Source organism: Microcebus murinus, chromosome 12, assembly GCF_040939455.1.
Source record: "Microcebus murinus isolate Inina chromosome 12, M.murinus_Inina_mat1.0, whole genome shotgun sequence".
Classification (NCBI taxonomy): Eukaryota; Metazoa; Chordata; class Mammalia; order Primates; family Cheirogaleidae; genus Microcebus; species Microcebus murinus.
The window spans coordinates 85,944,216-85,971,651 of record NC_134115.1 but is presented as its reverse complement, the minus strand read 5'-3'; the positions used below and the strand labels follow the sequence as shown (position 1 = coordinate 85,971,651).

Genomic DNA, 27,436 nt, shown 5'->3' with positions numbered 1-27,436 from the left:
GGCGTCCTGTGATCAGCCCAGGTGGAGCCTGCTCTGCGGCCGTGATTGGACCAGATGGGTCCGGTGCCCTCCTCCGCGAGCAGGTAGTGGACCAGAGATGAACCTCGGGCAAAGACAACAGCCAACTTAAACTTTTTGTCAAACTCAATTACTATTAATTACAGGGTAGTTAAAAATACAACCTCCTTCCAAGGCTGAGATTAAAATCCCTGCCACGGGTCATTCCTGTGACCACATTTCCAGGCAGCACTGAGGCTGACCACTCTTCGGAGTCTACCAGTTTCTGTGTCTGGAGTCCTGGAGGATGACAGGAGGACAGAGCCCCGTGGCGGTGAGAGCCCAGTGGCAGTGACTCCAGCTGGCCAGCGGCAGACAAGAGCTTGGGTTTGGAGTGAGGCAGGCCTGAACCCAAGCCCTGATCCTGACCCTGAGTCACCGGGATGAAGGTATCTCACTGCCAGAAAAACGAGGATGAGCCAGGTCCTGTGTAATCACAGCGCGGAGACGAGCAAGGACAGGAGCTGACGGGGAGAGTGTGCAGGTGTGGGACACTTCTGGGCGGGGCTGGGCCCGCACTCCACAGGCCGCGCTGCACCTTGAGATGACACTGCCATGAGGGGACGGCTTTGGCCGCGGTTCCACAGGCCCAGACTGTAAGCCCCAGAGACGCTGGCGAGCTTCCCCGGGGCTCTCGCGTCCCCTGCAGCGAGCTGGGACTGAAGGCTGTGACGGGCCGAGCAGGGCGCTGGGGAGAGGGCGTCACAGAAGTGCTCACGAGGCCGTCCAGCTCCTGCTTTCTCTCTCCTGTTCTCCCACCTCTCCCAGTCGCCTCCGCTGCCTCGCGCCACCCTGGCTGGCAGTGCCGGCGGGTCCAAGTCATTTGAGTCAGGGGCTGCTTCTGCCACCTGTCCCACACAGTGGGCAGAGACTCCTTGGGCAATGCTGGGCCCCTGGGCATCTGTGGGAGCCTCAGGTGGCCAGATAGGGACTCTCGACCTGGGGCCGTGGGACGACTGAGGTGATTGCTAGTTTACTGAGGAACTTGAATCCTCTAGGGGTGCAAAGATGAAATGCTTCATTCTCTCCAACCCCCATTCCCAGACTGTGCGGCATAGACTCCCCTTTCCAAGTTTGGGCAACAAGTCCCTAAATGAAATCTGGGCCAGATTCTGTAACTTTGTAGTTACTTTCCTTTATTAGAATAGTCTCATTTCAAGATTTCAAGATTTAAGATTTGGTTCTGTTTATTTGAAAATGACTCAAACTCAATCCCAAGTTCATCTCTGTTCTCGTTTCATCCCCCTTCGCCCCCAGCTGTTTATGGCTCTGGGGGCTGTGAGGAGGTGGGACAGAGAGTGTTCTGCTCCTTGCCAAGTGCGCCTTCCTTTGTCTTTTTAAACTTCCTTCCCTAATCCCTTCAGACTCTAGCAGACCCCGGATGGGGCCACTATCTCAGGTGAGACCTGCTCCCGTGGGGATGCCCGTCAGCGGTGGGGTGGGCTCCCTCTGACGCAGGTGGCTCCTGTTGAGCTGGGGGCCCCACACAGGTGGGGACCTGGGTCTCCTGGGGTGTGTTCGGCTTTGTTCTGGGCCCTCCGCTGCCAAAGGGCAGCCAGGTCTTCTTTCCCTGCCACATGAAGCAGGTGTCCCTGGCCCCTTCTCTAGGCTGGGTGTCCCCTGACTGGTGCAGTGGCCACCCGGGCTGCCACAGCTCTGGCCCCTCTTCCAGCCTCTGTACCCCTTCACGTGCAGCTACGGTAACTGCTGGGTGGTTCTTGACATTCTGTGAGGGCCACAGAAAACTGGAATAAGAGGGCAAAATCCTCGTTTTCCTGGAGATCTAAGTCATTTCAAGTCCTTGTGACTCCGTGGACTTCTGCCTTCAGAAATCGCTGTTCCAGAAACAGGCACCAGTTCTGTGACCAGTGTGACCCAAACTCCAGGGGCTACATGTCAGTCACCCTCCTCCTCTGAGCGGACACAGCCCCTCTGCTTGGCTCCTGGGAGGCTCTCCCGTGCTCCCTAGGGGCCAAGGGTCTCATCACCTGCCTCATCTCAGCACTGCACCTGATGCCAGTCGGGGACCCTCTCCGTCCCCACAGCCCTGCCTTGGACTCACGGGGCAGGAGTGGGGTGGGGACGAGGCAGGGAACATCACCTCAGTTTTATTCCGACAAACATTACACAGTTACTCTCAGCTGTTCAGAAGCTCTGGTTAGCTGTGAGTTTGTTAAAAATAAAGAGGGAAGACATTTATTTTTACTTAATACAAGCAGCATGTTTCGCAAGGGCAGTATATATTGTGACAGCACAGAAATGAAGATCTGAGTCCGTTCTGGTGACCCTGGGCCGGACTTCTGACTTTTCTAGGGCTTGGTTTCCTCAACTACACAGTGGAGATCAGAACCATTGTACCCACGTCAAGGAGTCATGGGCAGGAAGGAATGAGTTAATAAAGAGCCTCGCAACACGCCATGAACTTCATAGTTGGCATGGCTGCTCTTATTATTTAGGGACGCTTTCAAAACCCAGAAAAGGTAACAAGATGGGTCTTGGGTGGGGGAAGGATCCAAGCCACCAGCTCAGAGTCCTCCAGGCTGCGCCCGGCTCTGCAGAGGAGCCCAGCACGGTGCCAGGCACACGCAGGCTGCAGCACAGACTTTGTTGAATGGGGGGGGTGTTCTCTTAATTCCGGGATTTTATTTATTTGCTGCTTATTAACGAGGTGTTCTGAATACAGATTTAAATTGCATTTAGTTTAAGAACCAAAAGGGACTACGGGTCTTAAAAATTAAAAAGAAGGAGTAGAGACCCCTCTGTGTGGGGAGTGTGGGCGGCCCTGCCGTCCCGAGCAGGAGCCGGCAGCTGTCCCCCAGCGCCTGCCAGAGCTAGATGGCAGCGTGAATACTTTCTTTCTCACGTGAAGCTCCTCGCTGTGCGTGCTGAATCACGGCATTCACGGGGGGAGCAGGACAAGAGCGTTTACCAAGTGGATATCAGGCCTTTGCGGGGGTAGCCCAGGGGGGCAGGGGCAGGAGACCCGGGTGGGCCAACACGCAGGCAGGAAAGGAGTGTCGTGCCCCTGCTGTGAGGAGTGTGCAGATGAATGCTCTGATCACAGACCTCCATGGGGGAGACCAGGCCCAAAATAGGCTGAGCATCTGGGGTGTCAGCTGGGATTTGCCCCTTCCAGCAAGTCACAGCCAAGCATTCTGTTTACCAAACGCTTCTACACACATAGAAACCAGGATGGTTTGAGTTCCATGTTAAAGAAGATGGTGAGGGTCCCCCCAGGGTGGATTTTAAGGTGTTGGAAGCTTCTCTAACAATGTTGGGGAGGAGGCCAAGGCCCGGCTGCCCAGGGCAAGGCTGGCAGAGGAAGAAAGGCAAGGGCAGGCCAGTGGGCGGGCGGGTGGCAGGGCGGGTGGCAGGGTGGGGCTCTTCCCTACGGGGTCCATCCCACCCGCAGCCCCGCCTGGCAGGTAACAGAAAGGGGATGATGTTTGCAGGCAAAGGCGGTTCTTTGGGAAGGGTAGGGGAATGCCACCTTGGCATGCTCTCGAGCTCGTGAGTGTAAACAAAGCCAGCTGAGCCTGTCAACTCACAGTGAAGACTGAGCTGATCTTCCAAGGCCTGCCAGGAAGAGGGAGATTCCAGCGGCAGAAGCCTGGGGATGTTTCTTTACCCAGGAGCACCCTCTGCTAGGCTGCTCTTCTCTCCCCTGGTGGGGGTGGGGCTGCAGGTAGGGGTAGGCGGTAGGGGGACACTGTGTCTCCTCCTCCCATGCCCTCCTCCTGGGGCCGACTGCTTTCTCCACAGGTTCCCTCCCTGTTGCTCTGCAGGAGTGGAAGGGGAGAGTCAATGCTTACTGGGTGCCACCTGACATGCCTATGTCCTCAATGGTCACAAGAACTCTGGGAAGTTCATGCAGTTTGGTCCCCAGGTAAAGGCGCTGAAGCATAGAGAAGTGACATGCATAAGGGCACACAGCTATTAGGCAGTAGAGCTGGGATTTGAACCCAAATGCCTGGTTCCAGAGCCCATGCTCCATAACAGCACACTAGCCAGCCTGGCAGGAGGAAGAGGATGGAGAAAAATTAAAGTATTTACTGTATGGCAGGCACTTTGGATTCCTATGTCATTTAATTCTTATGACAACCCTATGAAATACAGTATTATTTTTACTACCCCTGATTTAGAGAGGAGGAAACGAAGGCCCAAGTAAAATTACTTGCTCAGGGCCACTCAGCTGGTAAGGGCAGGTGCAGGGTTTAAACCCAGGTGGCTCTGACTCTAGCACCCACCACTGTGCCACCAGGCCCTTCACTTATTCATCCAACAACAGTGCTGACTGAGCACCCATGGCATGTGTCAGGCACCGTGCTGAGCACCAGATACCCAAGGGCGATGGGGTGGTCTACCCTGCCCTTACAGCTTCCTGGGGAGGGAAGAACACCACTCAACACCATCATATAAATAAACCTAAAATTCCAATTGCAAAGCAAAAGTAAACCTAGTCTGAGCAGTGCTTCAGAAGGTGTTTTGTGGTTGTTTTGGTAAATAACTTACAGACATAATTTCTGCAAGATGATTTATTATCTTTTTTATGTACCTTTTATTTCTTATTCTGTACCAGGAAAGCAATTGGAAATCAGGGTCATATTAATGATAGCAATTAAATGAAGCTTGTTTCACATCCAGACCCCAGTGTTGTGGCTTAAGCACTCCATTTTCCCAGCATCAATGACACTCAGAAGAGGGAAACTGCAAAACATCAGCTCCCAGGAAATGCCTGGGAAAAGCCAAACTGCACTTTCCTTCTTGATGTATAACCAGCCTCCGAAGACATGAAACGGCTCTCCGAAGTAGGTTATGGCCACTGCCAGGTGGCCACTGCCAGGCCAACCGCCATACACCTTCACGGCAAGCTCATCTATCTTGATCAGTGGTTCCCACAGCCTGGGCTTCATGCGAACTGATCAGGAATGAAAATTCCCAGGTCCCACCCAAGACCTACTGAATCACCACACTCTGGGGTAGGGCCTAGCAAACTGGGTTTTAACAAGCCCCCAGTTTATTCTGAAGCCACCAAAGCTTGAGAACCACTGATCTAGGGTGGTGAGCACAAGGGGCCCACCCCGATGGGTGCCTGCCGCCTCTCAGCACCTAACATCTCAGCTGACCCTCATGGTAACTCTGCGCATAAAGGGGCTGGGCCGACAGATGAAGAAACGGGGGTCAGGAGCTTCCCTGAGGTGCCCAGCCCCGCACTGCCAGGAATTCGGAGAGACTGAAGTCTGTTAAGAGTGTGGACATCGGATCCAAACAGGCCCAGATCCAAATCCTGACTTGCTGCTTTTGCTGTGTGGATATAGACTCCCTAACCTCTCTGAGCACGAGCTACCTCACTGGTTAAAACTGAAGATGGTGGGGAGAACCTCTCCTGGAAGGCTCTGTTTTTGAGGACTCAATGAAATAATCCCCGTAGGAGGCTGCCCCGTGCCAGGCATGCAGAGAGCACAGAACAGACAGTGGTTGTTGCGTAAGAGCAGAGGTCTTGAGAGCTGCAAAGGCCTGCGAGCACCCAAACTGACGACAGCGAATCTCCCGCTCTGTACTCACAGAAGAGCTCTTGACACCACCTCAGCGCCCAGCCATTCTTATTTACAAACCACTCTACCGGATTTCCGGGACATTAGCTGGTCAGAAGTAACAAATGAGAAGAGGGATGAAGGGCTGAGAAGGGAAGGCGTTTGCTGCCATGGAAGGAAGAGCTAGAAAAGACAACAAACACAGCTGCCGTGGGTTTATAGGGCTCCCGTCAACAGCGTCCTCCTCCCAGACAGCCGGCGGTACGGTTAGCCTATTCCCGATGACTGAGTCACCAAGGAGAGGCCGGTAGCGGTCGCGTAATTAGCCAAGGTTACGGAGGCGAGCGCACATGTGCGTGCGCGGGTCTGTGTAAAAGCATAACAAGAACGGATAAAAAATCTAAAACATCGGATGCTTAAAGAGATAACCTTGTAGCTTCCAGCCACCTTGGTTATCTAAAATGACTCGTTACCTCGGGCCCGGAACACTGAGGTTTCTCTATCGTATAGACAGAAATTAGAGGATGTTTAGAGCAGTCTCCCAGGTTCCAGACCGGCCAAATTCAACAATGGCCCATTGTGTGGCCCCAGACAAGTCAATTAACTCAAGCCTCAGTTTCTGCATCTGAAAATTGGGAAATAATAAAAGAACCTCCTGTACCTAGTAGGGTTATGAGGATCAATAAGTACTCAATAAAGGCAACACATTAGTTTTGTATGTAAATATGTGCACTTTTTCCATAAGCCTGCTTTCCACTATGTTAAAAGGATTCTTTTCTTTGGTTAAGCAGACTTCAAATACAGGCTGCAGACAAAGGAAGGGGCAGGGAAGTACTTCTTTGACCAAAGGACTAGTAGTAGTGAGGCTCGGTGGCAAAAGTTCCGGGAACAGTGACAGATATGCAAACCAACAAGGGACAGCTAAAAGAAAGCTGTCTGGAGAGATATGAAAGGACTGATGACCTTCAGAGGACCCAAGTGCACCAGAAACCCAAGATAATGGGGCTCCAATTTACTAGAGGAAGAGAGTCATCATTTATTGAGCACCTACTGTGTCCTACATTTTGCACCAAGCGTATTTGCACTCACGCTGATCCGCCTATTCCTCCCAGCCATCCTGGGAAGGTGATATTACCATATCCAGTCTTTAAATGAGGAAACTGAGACTCAGGGAAGATAGGTAAATTCCAGACATCCATAGTTAATAAGCAGTAGAGGTGGAATTCAAACCCAGGCCTGGCGACTCCCGTCACACCACCAAGACAGCCACGGTTCAGCAGGGAGGGAGCTGGCAATACACCTGTCCTCTCCCTCTTCCCACCCTCTCATTTCCTGCTGGCACCTGCCACTGGCCAACGCTAACCCGCAGCCAGAGGGCAATGGAGCCCATTGAGGAAATCCATGAAGGTCAGCCTCTGGGCACTGGGCAGGGAGCCCAAGAACAGATCTGGGGCAGCAAACGAAGAACATCCAGCATGGAGGGAAAACCTGACCCCTGCCGTCCAGGATTCCAGGCCTCATAGCGAGGACTTATCCGGCCCAGCCCAGGGAGGGGAGGCGGAGGGCAGTGGGCAGTCTGGAGGCTGGCAGGGCTGAAGCAAGCCTCCTGCACTGGCTGCCCCACTCCCTGCAGGGCCTGCGTGGGTGCCCCCGAGGACCAGCCCCCCTCCCAGACCCATTAGTCAGAGAGCTCCCTGCCAGCAGCTCCCGCAGGCCAGCACTGGCACCACCGCCTGCTGACCCCACCCTGGTCTCATTCCTGGGGAGCTCACTTTATCAGTCTTTCGCCAGAAGCCCTCATTTATCTGCTCAGCTGCCTCCTCAGGGCCCAGGAAAGATCAACAAGCCTGCAACAGCTTGGCGGCTCTCTGGGATGAGAGTTTCAGCAGGTATCTTGTGTGAGGAGGGGTTGGAATCCTCCTCCAAAGACCATAAAACTGCCCTCTGTCTCTTCTCTCCTGTTGGGGACAAACATTATCTGTCACAGACAATGTTTCAGAAGTGAAAATAGTTTTCGAAAAATTTATATTGGATGGGAATGATTTTAAACAGCTTTGGAAAATTTCTGGGAAGTTTTTGTTAAGAAGAAACAAAGAAAACCAGCAAACTAAAATTAAATCTTGACTCTCGCTGCTCCTGAGTCTCCCCTCCTGGGGCTTTGCCCATGTGTCACCTGCAGTAGGAGGGAGCTGTGATAAGACCAAATGAACCTTCCTTAAAATAATGTTGGGGGGCAGAATGAAAACCAGTCAACTAAAAGTCTCAGCACACGGCTTTGGACAAATTGACCAATAGCCCAACTCATGGTCCAATAGGGCTTAATAAATACTTGTTGACTGAATAACAAATGTGTTTGTTGGGTGATGTCCACACTTGAGGAGAGCTGCTGCCCTGAGTCTGTCCCCTGAAATGACTAGTCATACATGAGCTAACAACAGGCTCTCGAGGCTGCTTTGAACATGCGTGTGCAACCTGTTCTGACATTTGGATCGACTTGCTTGGCAAGTGTTTAACAGACACAGTGTCCTCAAAGGGCTCTCTGTGGTACCTGGATCTAGTGTCCTTTGTGACATTAGATAGTAGCACGGCCTTAGACTCTTCCCATAGCATAAGCCTCCTAACTTCTCACCAGAGCCAGGGAGCATGTGGCCTGCCTGCCTGGCACGGGACAGCAAGTCACAGGACCTGACCACACGTCTCCAGGAGAGGAGGGGACCAGCTGGCTCACTGTTGGTTTAGAGGCAGCTGTTTTATTAAATCTGGATGGAGGGAGGCTCTGGCAGTCCCACAGGTTTCCTGATGCTTGGCCACTCCCCGAGGCCTTTTCAAGCCCAGCTTACTAGGATAGGAGAGGCTTGGCCTTTTTGTTCTTCATCCATGGCCAACCTCACTGGAGGCTGATGACTAAAACTGCCACAATTGCTTGAATCTGACAAGTCATCAACTGTAAAATGCATCACATATCTCTAGTAAGAAAGGAAAAGTGCTGCCAGCTAGACTATGACCTGCCATTGACTATGAGAAGCATCCTGATTTCAGAGACCTAAAAAAAACAAGAAGTATGCTAGAATTGAAGAAGAGCAATTTGTTTGCAGGAAAACTGTGTTCTTCCTCACTTTGATGCAGGTTTTAATTGCAGTACCATTACTTCCTAGCTGTGTGGCCTGGTGCAAGGAACTTCGCTTTGCTAAGTCTCAGTCTTCTTCCTAGTAAAATAGAATAGTAATACTTCCCTCACAGGATTTTAAAATGAAATAATACCTATAAAATGCTGAGCGTGATGCCTAGCACAACACAGGTAGCTATGCGAGGGGTCCTAACAAGGCTTGTGGGGACGGCACATCTCTTCCATCTTCTACTGCTTGGGTAGGTACGCTGAGCTGAACCAATCCATGAATTCTTGAGGCTGACATTTCCCAACAGACTATGACCAAGAGAAGGAAGGACAGACAACTGGATTAGGAACCATCAACTGTCTAGGTTTATGGCAGGGCACCAATAGCAGCAGGAGGGGAGAAGGTTTGGGTGAGAAGACAAATTCAGTGGGATGTGGGAAGTTCCAGATCCCAAAAGAGAGGAGGATTTTGTATGCAACTAACACTTTGGTCAATAACAATTATAAACTCCAGGAAATATATAAAAAACAACTGCTTGAAAGCACTGGAGAACAATCAAAAGCAGAGGGACTGGAGGAGACATGGTCCTTGAAAGAAGACAAGCACACGAGCATTTCTCAGTTCTTGGTGATACGCAGAAGAACTGAAACAGAGAGCAGAAGTCTTATTGTCTGGGAAGACAAGAAAGGTTGGATTTTGAGGCTGGGAATTGAGGGGGAAAATATCAGAAAGGAAAGAGCTACAGAAGGGGAAGCCCCAAAATTGCTGCACAAATTCCGCTCAGATCCTTAGCTAACTGCTAGGTTATATACATGTAGAGAGAGACTCTAAGAAGCACAACAGAAAGTAGTAGCAGGAGGAAGAGATTTCAGCAATTTACTGGAAGATGGAGTTTGGAGTTCAAGTCCTGCCAAGTTAAAGCAGCTTAATGGATACTTAAGGCTTTTGATTTCATCCCAGAAAGGTCATGCCTTACAAGTAAACCCAGGACTAGGAGTTATGCCCTGGGACTATGGCCAAAATCCAAATAAACCCAAATAAACAGTATGAAACCACACCTCCACAAGATCAAACAGTTTAACTGCCTGCTAAAACAAAACATAACATTCGTTAAAGGAAAACAATAAAATATAGAGTATCTTCAATGTATCATCCACAATGTCCAATATACAATAAAAAAATTATAGACATGTAAAGCAGGGAAATGTCACCCATAATCAAGAGAAAAAATAATAAAATCAAACCCACTGATGACCCAAATGTTAGAATTAGTAGGCAAGGACTTTAAAATGGCTATTGAAATATGCCCTGAAAAGAAAGTAAAGTAAATAATCCCAGAAGAGAAACAGTACTATAAAAATAAATCCAGTGGAAATTCCAGCACCAAAAAATACTTTGGATGAAATTAACAGCAGATTAGTTGCTACAGAAAAAAGGATTAGCAAACTTGAAGACAGGTAATAGAAATGATCCAAACTGAACCATGAAACAAGATATAAATTAATTAATTAATGGAGCTTCAGGGACCTGTGAGACAGCGACAGTATATAAATGAAGTTCTAGAAGAGTATGGGAGAAATAACTGAGCATAAAAAACATTCAAAGCAATAATTGCTAAAAAATTCCCCCCACATTCCCAAATTTAGTGAAAAACATCAATGCATAGGTTCAAGAAGCTCAGTGAACCCCACATAGAATAAATGCAAAGAAAATCACACTTAGTCACATCATAATCCGGTTGCTAAAAATCAGATAAAATCTGAAAGGAAGCCAAAGAAAAGAATCATTATGTATGTAGGAAGGCAGCTGACTTCTCATCATAAACAATGTTGGCCAGAAGACAATGGAAAGACTTTTAACGTGTTGAAAGTGGGAGAAAAAAGTCAATTTGGGATATGCGAAGCTTTAAACGCTAGTGGGACTCTGAGGTTGCAAGATACAGTAAAGTCACCCCTTCCCAAGCACACCCCTCTATAGCACATTATACATGCACCCCACACACACTCCTGTTACATACACAGTATCTCAATAGAACATCCCATTGTTTCCAACAGAAAACAATTTATGACTGTCAGGAAGGTGATAAGACATGAAAACACAGAAAATCATTTGTACAGATTGTGGCACATACATTAAGATTCTTGGTATTCTGTCGCCATGTAAACATCACGCATTTTCCATCCTGATAAAAACTATAAAAAGGAAAATTAAAATTCACTTCTCAAATGCTTTAGTCACATGATGCTTCTGGCCAGCAGGTAAGTGGGAACGGCGCTCCTTGAGGAGGTCAGGGGACTCCTGAGATCCAGGAGTCATCACGTGGGAAGCTCCATGTTCTGGGGGAGAATGGGGAGGAGCGTGCGGGCCCATGGAGCAGCAGCAGCACATACTTCCTGAGTAATTGCTGAATGCTGGCGCCAGGTGTCGCGCTAAGTGCTTCAGGTACATTATCTTGCTCAGTTCTCACACTAACCCAGAGGAGTCTGTATTAGCACCCCCTTTTTACAAATGAGGAAACAAAGTTTGAGAGAGAATAAGAAAGTTACCCAAGATTAGTGACACAGAGCTGGGACTTGAGCCCAGGTCCATTAGACTTTCATCCACAGCACTGCCCCTGCCTGCATTCATTCATTCATTCATTCACTCACTCCTCTGCAGCAGGCCACACAAAAGGAGAGCTCTACATGGCCCACTCGTGCCCCTGTCCTCAGGTTACTCACAGCCCCGTGGAGGTAATAAAAACTACTATAGCCAACATTCACTGAGCTATGCACTAGCCAGTGTGTGCTATACTTACTGTCACAGCTTACTTCATTTTCACATCAGCCCTCTGAGGTAGATCCTTTCATTATGCCTATTTTACAGATGAGGAGAGTGAGGCTCAGAGCAACTGAGTGGCAGAACTAGAACCTGACTCCAGAGCTGAAGCTCCTCAGTAGGGCACTCAACTGCCCAAGGCCACCAAAGGCTGCCGGGTTGTGCAGAGGGGCAGGGCAAGTCTACTCCGGTGCTCCTCTCCCACTGATCAGGCCCTAGGAATTCTGGTTTGTGAAAGGAAATTTGTTTTTGTAACTGAGGGGCTTGGGCGATACCTGTTCCTGGAGGCTGGGAAAGCCCTGAGAGGCCCTGTCTGTACCATTAATGCAGCCTCCACTCAACAACTAATGTGGCCTTTTAAAAATAGAGTCTCAACCCTGTCTAGTTCAAAACCTTTCGGTGGCTCCCTGCTGTCCTTGAGAAGGCCTGCTCTCTAACAAGACCCATCTTTTCTCCTCCACTAGAATGCTCTTCTCCTGGCTCCTCTGAAGGACTCCCCACGACTGCTACCGCCTCAGGGTCCATTCCAGCCAGGTGCCAAGTTACAGATCACCACCAGACCCCAGCCACCTAGAGCAACACTCACTCGACACTCACTTTCTCCCAGTTCTGTGGGGCAGGAATTCAGATAGGGAACAGAGGAATGGCTTATCTCTGCTCCCTGATGTCTGGGGCCTCAGCAGGAAGACTCCAGAGCTAGAAGTGACGCAGCAGCAGTGGTGACTCGATGGCTAGGGGCTGGGATCACCTACAGGCATCTTTCCTCACGTGTCTGGGGGCTGAGGCTGCCGTTGGCTGGGACCTACACTGCATGTGGCCTCTGCACAGTGGCTTCTGAACTTCTTAGGCTCCAGCCTAGCTCAGGGCTCAAAAGAGAGTGCCCCAGTGAACGGGCCAGAGGCTGCACAGCCTTTTCCCATACAGCCTGGGAGACGGTCGGTGCCATTCCCACCGCATTCCACTGGTCACAAGCAAGTCACAAACCCTCTCAGATTCAAGGGGAGGGGCATGGACCCCACATCTCTGTGGGAGGAGTGTCAAGGTCTCACTGTGGACTGGGAGAGACTGGTGGGCCATCCTTGAAAGAGCAGTCTACCCAGACTGTCCGCTCTCCTACTCACGCCTGTTCTGGCCCATCCTCAGGGTTCAGCTCAGGCACTGCTCTGTCAGGGAGCCGGCCCTGGCTGCCCAGGCCTGACCAGGTCTAATGGTCAGATCCTCCCTCAGCGCCCAGGACCTCGCACACGCTATACTGTTTGTCTCCCACCCTGACTGCCAGCTCTCCAAGGACAGGGACCCTGACTAAGAGCGGGTTCCCAATAAACACTTCCTGGATTGAGGAGGTTGAGGGCAGAAAGGAGGGGGAGGGGGAGGAGGAGGAGGGAAGGAAGAGAGGGAGAGAATGAGAGTAAGAGGGGAGTGGGGGAGAGAGAGAGAGAGAGAGAGAGAGAGAGAGGCAGGGAAGGAGGGAGAGGGAGAAAAGACAGACATGCCAACCTCCCACTGTTTATCTCAGGCTGGCAAAACATGGGTGCCCTCGTCCTGTTGAAGGCACAGCTCCGGGAAAATTCATTTCCATCCCCTGGGCTTCTACTGACTCTGAACCCCAGCCCACCACGGCCCCACTGGGGGCCCTTCAGGTCCCTTGGAGAACCCCAGAGGGGCCGGATGCCCTCCCCACAGTGGGTGCAGGGAGTGCTTCTGGCTGATGGTCCAGTGCAGTTCCCCGGGCTAATGCTGCAGCCTGGAAGACCTGGGGGCTGCTGGCAAAGACTCGCCTAAAACATGGTGGAGCTGACGGATGGAAAAGGGAGATCCAGTCTGCGCAGGCTGGGGAGAAGCCGAGACAGGAAGAAAGTCCGCTCACTGCAGAGACAGGAGTGGCAGTCCTGACAAGGGGAGGATCCCAGTGGAGCTGTTTACCCAGGGACCAGGAATGTGACCCACCGTGCCTAGGGGTGGGGAGAGGCCCATTAAAGTTTTCCTCCCCAATTATACCCAAAACATCATCACCACCATCATCACTAAAACTTTTTTAAAAAGAAAAGAGGAGTCATCACCAATATTTCTCACGCCCGTTTTCCAAGCAGAGGGACAAACCTGTGCTGGGGGTGGGGGGAGGTTCCCTCCCTGGAGCTTGCCTCCTCCTACCCTCTGCCTCCCTGCAGGGTGTCCCGACTGTGCTTGTGCAGAGGGGTCTGTAGGGTGCTGCACCATGGGCTCTGGTGCCATCCTTTCCTCTCCTGCTGATTCTATAAACACCCACAGGGCCCCACCTGCGTGGCTGACTCGCTGCTGAGGACTCGGATGGAGTTCCAGTATGTGTTCCTAGAAGAGCCCAAGGGAGGTCACATTTTGATGAAAACATTGAGGCCAAACAGGATCACACAGCAGAGGTTTGGGGAAGGTGAGAGCCTTGGCCCACCCAGATCGAGTCCTGAGTTTGGTTCAAGGACCAAAGTTTGGTTCAAGGAAGCCTCTTTGACACTATACCAAGCCCCTTCCCCTGCGGCCTCACAGAGAGAGACCTTGCTGCAGCCCTAGGAGGTAGATTACCAGGCTTAATTAGCTCATTTACCTATGCATGAAAGGGATGCCGGAGAGGTGAAAGGAAGCCACTAAGGTGGGATGAGACAGCTTTTATCCAGCCCTACCCCACCCCCAACCCCACCCCCAGCTGGGTATTTCCACCATGCACGGCCTCCAGCTAGCTCGCAGCAGACCAGTCTCTGCTCCTGTGCGGACAGCCTTGGGCTCCCTTCCCCAGGGTTTAGAGATGACAGTGAGGCCACCATGAGGGACAGCCAAAGAGGACAGGCCCTCTGGGCTGAGCTGCCCCGCCCGCCAGCCTGGGGGGCAGTGCCCAGGAGCCATCCAGGGGGAGGACCTGCCGCCTGCTGCTCACAAGCCGGCTGCACGCACAGCTGGAGCGGATCTAAACCCATTCCCTGAGTCAAAGGGGAAGCTCTCCGCCTGCGTCGCAGAGCACGCGGGAGCTGCCTGGGCTTTGGGGAGAGGGCGGGCCAGGGAGCAGAGCTGGCCAGGCTGCCCGTGCCAAGGAAGGAGGGGGCCTGCTGAGGCTGCCAGAGTGGGCTGGGCGGGAGGGGCCAGGCCAGCTGGGGCCGGAGCTAGTGTGACATCACCGGGCGGCCCGCCTCTGTCTGGGGCTGAGGGGAGGCCCGGAGCCTTTCTGGGGCCTGGGGGATCCTCTTGCACTGGTGGGTGGAGAGAAGCGCCTGCAGCCAACCAGGGTCAGGCTGTGCTCACAGTTTCCTCTGGCGGCATGTAAAGGCTCCACAAAGGAGTTGGGAGTTCAAATGAGGCTGCTGCAGACGGCCTGAGGATGGACCCCAAGCCCTGAGTGGCGCTGCCTGAACCCCCGGACTCCAGAGCATGGCACTGAGGCAGCTGCCTGCCCAGCTGTGAGGGAAAGCAGGCTGCCAGCAGCCCCAGCAGGACCCCCGGCCAGCCCCATCCCCTGCCGAGCCCTGCTGTGGAAGCAGAGCCCAGAGGCCAGTGGGGCAGGGCTGCGCGGCAGCCTTCGGCCGGCCTGTGACTTGGGAACCCTCCTGGAGGCCATGGACAGGCTGCCCCACTGACGGCCAAGGTGAAGCATGTGAGGAGCTGCCCTGGGAGCCGAGCAGGAGGGAAGAGGTAAGGGGCCAGCCTGCGGCAGCCAGGGACAATGCGCGAGAGGCAGCAGCTGGCCCCGTGGCTGGGGGTTCAAGAACCCTGCTTCCTACTGCTGGGGGGGTATGCAGCCAGATCCCCAAGGGGGTCACTCCCTGCTTTCACGTGGAGCCAAGTACGGCATCTCCAGGCAGGACTGTGGACACTTGGTGGTGTCCGGAGCACGAGCTCATGGGCTGGGGTTCTGAGGGCTTCTTTAGTAAGCCCACCCTCCTCCTTTGGACAAAGAGTGTTTGGGGTGAAGGCAGGCAGCTCCTGGGCATGGCAGGGCAGCTGGGGTGTGTGCTCAGTGAGATAGCGGACTGAAAGAGTCCCAGACACAGGGGTAGCCCGAGGGCCCGGAAAGTCCCTTGCAGCCTTGGCTGCTCCGCACCCAGCCAGGTACTTCGCTGAGGCAAAAGCAAAAGCAAACACTATCGGAAGGCACCGGGAGCCCTTGTTTAGAAAGCTCCCTGGAGCTGGGCAGCTTTTGCTCACAGCCCTCCACCCAGTGAGGAGAGCTGAGGCGTCCAGCGCTGGAAAGGATGTGCCACCCAGGTTTCTGCACTGGCCGGTACTCCGGCTAGCTGGACAGGGAGCGGCTTCCCGGGCACCCCAGCAGGGGGACAGCATGGGTTCCACGTACTGAGTCCCTTGAAAGCACTCAGCATGAGATAGCATTTCCAAACCGAAATCCTCCGCTGATCCTTCCCTTCTCCTTCTGTGATATGTGTGTCATGGGTCAGCTGCTGCCGCTGCTGTGGGATTACGAGAGCTCCCAGAGGCCAGTTCGGTTACTTAGAAAAGGATCTCCTTTCACCCGGGGCTCTGAGGAAAGTTGAGAATGCCACTTCCGAAGCTGGCCAAATGCGCCCCACATGTATTTTCCAAATGGAGGCAGAGCAGGGTAACGCTCACAAGCTGGCTTTAAATCCTGGTTCTTCCACTTAGCGGCCAAGTGGCTCTGGCAGAACACTTAGCTTTTCTAAGCCTCAGTTTCCTTAGATGTGCACTGGGATAACAACAGTGCCCATCTCTTAGCAAGAGCTACACTTATATTGCCCTTACCCCGAGCCAGGCACTTAGCAACTCGTAGATTCCTCACAACCACCCTGTACCACAGGCACTATTATTCACCCCGATTTACAGATGAGGAAACTGAGGTACAGGTTAAATGATGTGCCCAGGCCACATGGCCAGTGAGTGCTGGTACCAGCCACAATGAACCAAATTCCCCTGGGTTCTAGAAGGAGCACAAGTGATCACAAGGAGGGCTTAGCACAGTGCCTGGTGAGCAGCAAACGCTTAGCAAACGTCAGTCACTTCTTATTATGAACCATTAACCCTCAGAATCACACGGAGGGAAGGGAAGAGCAGAGACCCCAATTCTTTCCCTGTTCTGGACACATCCGGCTAGGGTTTTCAGAAGACCCCACAAGCAGAGCCAGTGTGGTGGCCATTACCACGACCCACACTCGGGGGCTTTCCAGGAGCCTGAGGGGGGCCTTAAGACTGGGGTTGGGTTTGGGGCCCCTGCAGCATGTCCACATCCTTAAAGTCCACACTGAGGAAAAGTGCAGACACGCTGACAAAAGGATCTAATACCCACCTCGCAGGAGGAACGGCATCTTGCCACCCACATGGGCACTACTTGTCTACCTATCGGTCTCCTCCGCAGAACCACAGTGAGAGAGAAATGGAGCTACCTCGGTTCTGTAGGAGGTCCACAGAGTCAGAAGGGCAAATGGCCAGGCCTGTCCCAGAGTTGCAGCGGGGGAGGCAAGCAGAGGCCACCACCAGGTCTAGCACCCCGGTGGGTCTCACATGGGATAGCACTGATACGTGGCGGCCCAGGACAGTAGCTTCTGTCCCAAGGCCCCTGGAGGTCCCAGTGGGCTCCCTGAGCTCTGGGAAGGGTTCTGAAGAGCTGGGGTTAAGCAGTTGCTTCTCAAGGCCACTGTGGCTGCTGAAGCCACAGGCTTCCTGCTCCAGCCCGCAACCGTGGTGGCTCACTGTCCTCTTTGGGCAGCGCAGGTTGAGCAGAGGCTCTGACTGACTTCTTGGGCCTGGCCAACCAAACAGGATTAATTATTACTCAATAAAGGCAGGTGTAACGGACAAAACTGTGTAAAGCGCATGGTTCAGGAGGGGACTACCTGGTACTGCCGCGAGCTCACAGGCACAGCAAATAAGCTGCTCCTCCCCTTGGTCCTCCATCCCACAGAGATGTGTGAAATACCCACTGGGCTAGGAGAGGCACATATATTATCTCATTCCATCCTCACCACCGCTCTAGGAGGTGGGTTCTCATTTTAGCATCCCATTTTACAGATGGGAAAACTAAGGCGCAAGAGGTTAATTTCCCCAAGGTCACACAGTTAAGCGAACCCAGTCTACTTAGCCCCAAAGCACCTGCTTTCCTCTACCTCACTCCACTGCTTTGTTCAACGTGCCTCGATTTCTCTTATCTTGACTCTGTCACTGGGTCCCTGCCCAGTGCTCCCTGCAGCCAAGTCTGCTTTAGTTGCTGTCCCATAGAATGCTGGACCAACCCCTCTGAAACCAGGTGCTTGCCTGATTTCAATGCATCGTGTGCTCCATGGAAGCCCACCGCAGAGGCAGAAGAGGCATTATTGCGACCCCACAGAGGAGGCTCAGCATAGCCACACAGGGTGCCTTGTGGAAACACAGCCAGTGGGAAGTGGACCTGGGGGTCCAAGCCAGGCTGGCTGACTTCAAACATCCACGTGCCCGGGCACCTCCCCACACCAGCACCAGGGGACCCTGGCTCCAGCTCAGCGGGGCAGAGCCTGGGGGAAGCATTTGTCCATATGACTGAGATACCATTTATGCATTTCTTACAACCCTACTTGGAGGTTCCCTTAGGGCTGCAGAAGCAGAGCTCAGATCCTGTCATCTAACCTGGGCCACACTTGAGCAATTCCTGAGAAAACATCGGGGAGGTGGCAGCTGGTCGCTGCAATAAAACAAACACAACAGTAGTCCCTACCACGGCAGGTACATTCAGCACCCGCCTCTCTCTGAATCACAGCCCATTTGATCTGGAATGGTCTCAGCTAACAGCAGGCAGAGGGGGGAGGGGCTCTGTCCCAGAGCCCACAGCCCAGCAGGATGAGGCGGACGGCAAACAGTCACACAGACGCGCAGCTCTGTGCGAGGGTAAAGGGGAGGCAGGTGGAGCTAAGAGAGTCCTCAGGATGGGTGGTGGTGTCCCCATTGTACAGAACTGGGAACCTGGAAACTGAGGTTCAGGGGTGCAGCACCTCTCCCAAGGTCTTTCCTCTAGTGGGCCAAAAAGCCAGGATTCACCTCCAGGCCTGTGCCCATTCTACCCTGGTCTGCTGCCATCCTGGACAACCACACTGTGGAAATCTCAAGAAAGAATCAATTCATTGAATAGTGTTTCTTTTCTATGAATTTATATAAAACACCCTAAATAGAAGGGTTATTCAGCCACAGGCAGCGTGGAGTTTGTGGTGACAGATAGGTCACGTCAGAAACCTCATTCTGGGGGCAGTTTCTATGACAAAACTGTATTCCCTCCTATGGACTGTAAGCCATGTGACTGACTTAATAACAGCTTTGGGGGGTTTAAAACATTGCACTGGCCTGTTACACGTACACATCGATCCTGAGACACATTCTGATCACAGGAATGTTAAAACGTTGGGTGGGGGAGCCAGGCCTCTCACAATCGAGCTATTGTGTCAGGTCTATTCTCTGGTGAAATCAGCCTGTCTTGGGGCCAGCAGCCTCAGAGCCTCCCCCTCCGCCCCCCCCCCCATGCCGCCTAGACCTCCAGACTGGCAGGCCCAAGACCGCGGCGGAAAAGCCCAGGGTGAACTCTGTTCTGATCCCCAAGTGATGCCTGAGGACCCAGGAATGCCCAAAGTCCTGCCCGAGATGGTCCCTCTCCACCCTCCACGAGGGAAGGCTTGTGTCTGTCTTAGTTACTGCTGAAGCATCAATATCCACTCAAGGCCAGGCAGAGATCTGTGGAATGAATGAATGAGTGAGTGAATGAATGAAGCAAGCCTCAGACCCAGGCTCTCAAGCAAACAAGCCTCTTTATCCCAGGGTGCCACACCCCGCCCTCCTGGACCCTGTTGTCCAGCCAAGGTTCTCTTCTGGGGCTGGATCAGCTGCCCCCACAGCCCCCCAAGGTGCCCTGCCCGGGCACTGATCATTACCTGTGTTACAAATGCCTGTGCCCCTCTGGCCTCCTGCGTGCCCTTGGAGGGCAGGGACCTAGCCTACCTTGTTCTGTTCTATTTCCAGCCTCTGGAAAGGTGGCTGGCACAGGGGAAATGCCTGGGAAATACGTTCAATGAAGGAAATTCTTGAATCCCTATTTGGTAAGCCAGGTGCCATCCTGCATGCTGGGCATTCAGAGGGGGAATCTGCCCCGACCGCTTCTAGGAAGCTATGGTCTGGGGTAGACAATCAGATGAGTACAATCTGAGTCTCGGGTGCCGGAATGGAGGCGGCCACAGCTGCTCTTGAGAGCTGGGAGGGGGGACCTCACTGCAAGTGGCTTCATGATAAGGCCAACGTAGAAAGGAAGACCGGCACACATCAGGCGGGACAGCGGGGGAAGGTGCTTGAGACAAAAAGCACAGCGCATGCAAAGGCAGGGAGGCATGATGACGCAGGCTCTGTTTTTAAGCAGGACACTGACGTGATCAGATGGGTTAGAAAGATAGCCCGGGAGCTGTGTGCAGTGTGGACTGCAGGGGAGAGAGCACCCAAAGGCAAGGAGGCCAGTTAGGGTTGTGTGGGTGAGGAACCTGGCTCTGGAGTAGACATCTGATTCCTAGCTCAGCTTCACCACTTGGCAGCTCTGTGACTTCATCCCTAACCTCTGTTTGCTCATCTGTGAAATGGGGATAATCAAAGCTCCTGCATCACAGAGTTGCTGGGATCAGTAAGGTAGGCACAAAAAGTGCTTGTTTCAGTGCTCAAGGACAAACACATGCAAACAAGCCAGGGTGGCCCTGGTGCTAACTGCTCGGCCTGGCCTAGAAGAGCAGCTCTAGGCACAGCCTGGATTTCCCAGAAAGCCATTCTAGGGCAGTGCTATTCACGCAGCCCAATTTCTCTTTCTTGTCCGAGGCTTCCCCAGTTCCAGGGCTCTAGAGCACACTAGGCACTGCCGGAAATGCAGCAGCCAACTCAGAAGCTGGACTCTGAAATGGCTTCTGCAGACTCTTCCCCGCCTCTGCTCTGTTGGCCGGGGCTCCTGGCACAGAGGGCTCAGTGCACAGACTTTGGGGGAATCTCAAAATGGTTCCCAAATAATGCACTGTGCAAAAGTAGCAGCAGTATCCTTGTCCCACCCGGCAAAGGCAACCCCTCCCCGCTGCCTAGCCACACCCCCTTTTGCCCTGTGATCTCAGTGTGACCACAGCCTACCTCCTCCATGAACTCAGCCCTTTCTTGGAGCCAACTCCCCAATGGCAGGAGCACCAGAGTCCAGGGCATTACGTAGATTCAACCCCCCAACACCACTCCTCCAGGCAAATCTGTCTGATCCTAGACTATCTGCTTCTCTGGTTCACGCCTGTGTTCCCATCACTCATGACCAGGTTGTTGCAATACATGATGGGTGGCTGGATGGGTAAGGGAAGGCTGGGTGGATGGATAAATGGCTCATTCAAAGGTCTTAAATGAGCTGACTGGAAGGGTTTGGGAGTTGGCTCTGGACTACCTGGGTGCCTTCTGGTGGGGAATGATTCACAGGATACTAGGCTGGGAGGGGATGGCAGTTGGAGACCTGGATATTCCCTCCCTGGCCTCCAGGCTGGTGGTGACTCATCCAGGACAAACGATGCACAGTCCTTTCTCCAGGTTTTCTAAGGTGAGGATGCCACTGCTCATCCTAGGTGCCCATTTTGGGGTCTCACCACTTGCATGATCAAGAAGCTCTTTCTAACACCCAACAAAACTCACCCTTGTGCTGACCTAAAAGCCACTTCTACTTATTCAGTCAACAGTGAGTAAGAAGTAATCTGCATCCTGGCTGTTAAACAAATAAGCACCTTCTACTCATACTGGTTGGAAAGAACCTTGATGGAAGAGAGGGTATGGACCTGGCAGTGGACAGCTAAATCCCAGTCCTGATCTTTACTCCGAGTGACCTTGAGCAAGCTGCCTAACCTTTCTGGACCCGGGTTTCCTCTACTGCTAAACACAGATAATAACTTTCTCCTAGGTAAGGGGACCACATAATTTGTTGCTCAATCAGGATACTTTTGAGAGTGAAAAGGGGGCACTATTAATAATTCCATAAGACAAAAGACCTCAACTGGGGCCAACCAGGATGCAAAGCCCCCTACTTAGAGGGTTGCTTGAGCCAGTGAGATGGAGTACAGTTGGGCACAAGTTCACAGCAAACAACGCAGTCATTATTATTAACACTGTTGGTCATGTGGTCAGATGGGCTCTCTGGGGCCTTTTCTTCTGGACTTTTCCTTCACCTGGATCCCTCCCACATCCTGGGTTACCAGCCAGTTTGGCTGTCACTCCACCAGCACTCTATACATTTCAGCAGCTTTAGTAGGAACAACTGCCAGTTAACTTTGATGTTTTCATCTGTCTCTTTTCTGTCCTGGTGCTCGTTTAACAATCTTGATTCATGCTCAGGTCCATCAGACTCACTCAAGCACAGCTCAAGTTTCTAGCTTCCCAGAACCCCGACGTCAGGGCAGCAGCAGTTCCAGATTCCCTCGCTGCCTTGGCAGAGGCCCACTTCTCAGGCCTCCTGCGGTGCTGGGATGCCTCCTCTGGCCTGGACCTATGCTCAGCTTTCATCTGTGGTCACAGACAGACTAACCGGGGCAGTACCAGCTGGGGGTGGTACTGAGTCCTCCAGGCAGGACTGGAGTCTGGACTGATGATGAAACAACTCAGGGTTCTGAGTCCTCCAGGCAGGACTGGAGTCTGGACTGATGATGAAACAACTCCTGAGAGCCAGATTTAACATGGAGGTTTCCTTGGGGTCTGCAGTCCTGGGGATCGCCACGGCTCTCCTGTCTTCCTTCTGCGTAGGGCATCAGAGAACAATCTCTTTGCGATTTCCTGTCACTTTGGCACTTTGGTTTCTATACATTCATAGTAAGGTATATTTTGGGATTCTGTCATTGGCTCTAATACTTAATAATTTCATGATTTGGATGAATGACTCATGGTCTTCAAATCCCAACAGTTTCCTCATGTAAGTGAGGATAATTGTCAGCCCTGCTGTTAGCCTTAAAAGCATTTTTGTGGGAATTAGAAAACTGCTGTAACATACACAGCTACAAAGACCATGAGTGTGAGTTGTGCCTAGAGTTGCACAGTGCACACCCGGGGCCACCGGGGCCCTGAAATACCAGGGCCTCCCTCCCAGGACTACTGGGGGGAGTAAGTGAAATGACGTATATGAAGTGTTTCAGCCACAGTGATAATTGGCTGTAGTTATTATCTTTATGATTTGAACTTCTCCCATTCCGGACCTTTGGAGTGAGGACTCAAAAAGAGCACCCCCGGCCAGTAGCTTCTGCCACAGGGCAGGACACACAGCTCTGCCTTATGAAAATGATGATTCTTCCCACAAAGTGGCCCCTTGCCTGGGTTGCAGCTCCGCGGTGGTAAGAGGGATGTGGACGCACGGTGTGTGGCCCCACCACACCAGGCCAGGCAGGGACACTCAGACGCAGCCCACTGGAGGCTGGGTGGGACTCAAGCCCGAGCCCCAGGGAGGCTGCCTCCCTGCGTTCAAAGGCTGTCACATGGCGCAGTCACACCGGCCTCGCTGTGGGAGGAAAAGCCCGTGCATAATGGAAACTCCTCACAATACAATGTGGAAAAGCAATTTTAAGAATCGTTTTGATTTTAATTTTGAAGCCAAGGAAAACAGTTGGACTTGCTTTTCTTTGTTGGTCACAGGAAGAAACTGAGGAGCATCACTTTGATTGGAATTGAGTTCTTCTCCAGGCCTAAGATGCCTGGAATGCTTGGGGGAGTTATTTCTCTCGGGATGCAATTAGTTGAATAAATACCAAGAGAGCAAAAGTAAACAAACTCATTACTGCCCATTAAGAAGTGCCAAACTAGCAAAAAGCTGGAGGGGAGAGGGGGAAGTCAGGGTTGGAATCTTTAAGGAGAATAAATGATTCCCTGTTGAGCGCAGTGCAGAGAGCAGGCCCTTGGTATCAGGCTGACCCGAGTTCTCATCTGCCGTGGGTTCCTGGGCCAGTCACATAGCCTCTCTGGGATTCAATGTCTCCACTGATAAAATGGAGGGAACAGCAACCCCACTGGAATACCTGGGCCAGTGCATGTCAGGCACCCTGCACGCTGCCCTTGCCTTGCCTTCCTTCCTGTAACCAATCAGCTCAAGTCACCCCACTAAGCCCAGGCCCCATGGAGACAGATCAGTAGGAACCAGAATTAAGCATACAGTTTCAAGAGGTCCCACCCCTAGCAATGTGACCTCAAGCCAGTTACCCCACACGTTTCTGAGTTTCCTTACTCTCAAAACAGGCACCATACTAATAACTAGTTATGAATGTTGGAGTGATTAAATGAGTCAATGTGTATGCAAAGGACCTGGAAACCTGAAACCCTGTGTAAGTGTTAGTCAAAGACATGGTACAAGTGCCTAACTCAATGCCTGGCCCAAACTTAGAGCTCCTTACTGCTAGTTTGTATTGTTACCACTTTTGTTGTTGTTCCTGTTATCCTACCGCTACCACACCACTCCAATCTTTGGTTTCTGAAGTGCTTCCGTGTTCCTTGCCTACTGTGCAAGGTGGGTTGGATCACTCCATTTCACAGAAGAGGCTCAGCCCCTGAGATCTCAAGTCTCAAGAGCTTTGCCTGGGGACCAGTGAGAGCCACTTGGGAGGGGACAGAACCCAGTGACAAACAGTGCAGTCCTCCCGGTCTGGAAGCCTGGGAAGGTTTGGAAACCAACCCTTTCCTGGAACCAGGTTGCCTCCCTGAGCCTCTGGCAGTTTCTTGGCCATGGGTGAGGCCAATGCCCGCCCCAGCACAGAAAGGTATTTGTCATCAGCTGCTACAGGTAAGCAGCCAGAAGAAGGCAGTGGCACCGCAGGCGGGCCCTAGCTCAGAAGGATGGGGGAGGGGCGGGTTTTCCCCATTGTTCTGGGGCAGGCGTGGCTACCGGCTCCGAGCCGCCAAAGCACCATTGGAAACCAGGCAAACACTTCCAAACTCAGCTGGGTTTCCACTGACGTCACTGCAGCCCTACCTCCTAGCAGAACCCAAACCAGAAGTTCTTGAACACCTTTCTCTCCCTGGGCAGAAAGGCCTGAGCTGCCCAGTGGAACCATGCTTGGGCTTTGTCACTTAAGTGGAAAACAGCTCGGCGCACCCCCAGGGGAGCATAGGGCCTGTTTTGTAGCTGCCCACTGGCTGGCACAAGGTGAGCCTGGACCCAGCGTGCTCACCGGAGAAGCCCCCAAAGGGGTCCAGGGAGGACAAAACCTTTAGGGCTTGTGTCGTGGTTGTTATTTTAGCATAGCTTAATGTGAAAGCAGAAAGTGGTGACGCTAACACCTTTTTACTACTAAAAACCAGATTAAATACATTTCTGTGCGGTAATTGAGAGTTTTAAGGTTTGAGTCCATCAGACCAGGTTTGAACCCTGGTTTTGCCACCTTCTAGTTTTGTGATCTTGGGCAAATCACTTAGCCTCTCTGAGTCTCAGTTTCCTCATCTGTAAAGTATAAGGAACAGCAGCAACCACCTTAAATACAAGAAAGCAGAAAGCACTTGCAAAATCTTCCCCACGGGGTAGGTTCTCAGTAAACAGATGCTGTGGGTGTTACTAATAAACAGCGTGGTGCGGCCCCTCCTCTGTGCAGCTCCCACCCTCTGGCGTCACTTGTGCATGGGTCCCTGCCCTCACATCCCTCTTCCCAGCACTCCCCACCGGTCGGCTCCTGGGGACTCCAGGCCACGTGCTAAGCAGGGAGACAGCATCTGATGGTGATGAGGACTCTGGAGGGAGGAGGTGGTGAGGTCCTGATATTAAATAAGCAGGGAGGGTCTCACTGAGAAGGTGACACTTCAGCAAGACCTGAAAGAGGCAAGGGAGTGAAAAGTGAAGACAGGAGTGAGAGTGTCTGGACTGGGAACAGCAGGTGCATGGGCCCTGAGTCCGAAGTGTGTTTAGCAAGCTTGAGGACCATTCAGGCAGCATTGTGGCTGCAGGGGTGCCTGGGGGAGAGGGGTGAGGGAGGAGATCAGTGAGGGAGCAAGGGCCAGATCATGGATGGCCCTGGAGACTCATTAGCTTTTTCTCCAAGCTGGGAACCCTTGCACGGTTGTGAGTATTAGAGTGACCCAATCTAACTTTTTTAAAAGGATCACTCTGGCTGGTGGGTTGAGGACAGACTATAGGGTGGACAAGGGCAGAGGAGGGAGACCAGTTAGGAGACAACTGCAACGGGCAAGGTGAGAAGTGCAGGTTAGATGTGCCAGGTGGTGGCAGGGGAGGTGGGGAAATGCAGTAGGATTCTGGGAATATTTCCAGGATATTGCTATCATAATTTGGTGGTGAAATTAGATGTGGGGTATGAAAGAAACAAAGGAGTCTAGGATGACTTCAAGGTTTTTGGTCTGAGCAACTAGAACAGAGTTGCCAGAAAAATTTGGATGAACAGGTTGGGATGGAGGTATGAGGAAAAGCAGGAGTTTATTTCTGGATAAATTGAGATACTTAGTAAATAGCTAAGTGGAAGGTCAAAGGTGTGACCTTCAGATATGAGTCTAGAGTCTGGGGGAGAGGTCCGGGCTGGAGAAATAAACGCGGGTGTGATCGGTGCTGCAAGGAAGCAAAGACTGGACGAGACCACCAAGGCAAACAGTGTCTGAGGACAGAGCTCTGAGCCCTTGACAGTAAGAGCACAGGAATATGAAGACGAACCAGTAAAGGAGGCTGAGGAGCGGCCAGGGAGGCCGGAGGAAAGGGTGGTGTTCTGGAAAGGCAGTTTAGGAGGCACCAAGCCCCACAGAGGTGACAGGCAAACTACTACTGAGGACCGAGAACTGGCCCTTTGCTCTGGCAAATGGGGACCACTGGTGATCTCGTCTAGGGCACCTGGAGTGGAGGGGAGGGGGCAAGTCCTGATGGGGTGGGCTCAAGAGGGAACAGAAGAGAGGAACTTTCTGGAAACAGTGAATGTAAGCAATTCTTTGGAGGGCTTTGCTAAAAAGGAGAACAGAGAAATGGAACAGTAGCTGGAGAGGAGGTGTGAGGTCAGAGAGTTTTAAGTTGAGAGAAATAACAGCGGGACTATAGGAAAAATGTGACAATGCAGAAGAGGTGGGGGAGGACCGCTGGAGCCAGGCCCTGGAGTGGGCGAGAGGAGGCATCTAGCGCATGTCCTCCCCTCCTTGGCCCGCCTAGCTCCTCCTCATCCCCCAAGGGTCAGTGTAAAGGCCACTTTCTCAGGGAAGCATTCCTGACCCCTCCATTAGGTCAGTTCCCTGTTATACCCTCTCTGAGCATGTGATCCTTCTGCTTCACGGCGCCTGGGAGTGCTGTCATGATGTGGAAGCCCCGTGAGGGCAGGAGCTGGCTCTGTGCTGTTTGTAGCTGCAGCCCCAGGAGCCAGCACACTGCCAGGCACACCGTAGATGTTCAGTGGACATCTGGTGAAGGGATGAATGGTCCAAGAATAGAACTAAAACAATCCAGAGGCACGTGTCTGTGCTCTGCTCCCTTCTGACTTAATCACGTTGCAGTGGTCAGGACCATGCAGCCACTGGCTATTGCAAATATTTGGATTTATTATAGAAGAGCTCATTTGTTTGTTCCTGTTTGGGCTCTGTAGCTTAGCTAACACACAGACTAGAGCCATGTGACCAGACACATCCTTCCACCGACACTGTCCACTAAAAACTGAACACATTCCATACTGTGTCTAGCAATTCATTCATTTAACAAATATTTGCCAAGACCCTGCTTGGTACAACATCCTGGGGAAACAGGGTTGAATCAGACACAGGACCTGTCCTCATGGAGTTTAGAGCCCGCAGAAGAGATTAAACAGAACTGCAATTCATCACAACTGTGGCATGTGTTACAGAGGAAAGCTTATGGGGTGTGAGAGTGTAGAATGGGGAGACTTATTGGTCTGAGGAGTCAGAGGCGGAGGAGAAGGGAGACTGGACAACAGCCTGTAGCTTCCCTGATTTTGTTCTTGAGCTCCA

General features: G+C 52.3%; 1 protein-coding gene across 6 annotated transcripts in view; it reads right to left on the bottom strand.

Annotated features, from left to right (window-relative positions):
- RALGPS1 (Ral GEF with PH domain and SH3 binding motif 1) overlaps positions 1 to 27,436 on the bottom strand; it is a 269,878-nt gene that overhangs the window by 74,230 nt on the left and 168,212 nt on the right. The window lies entirely within an intron of this gene.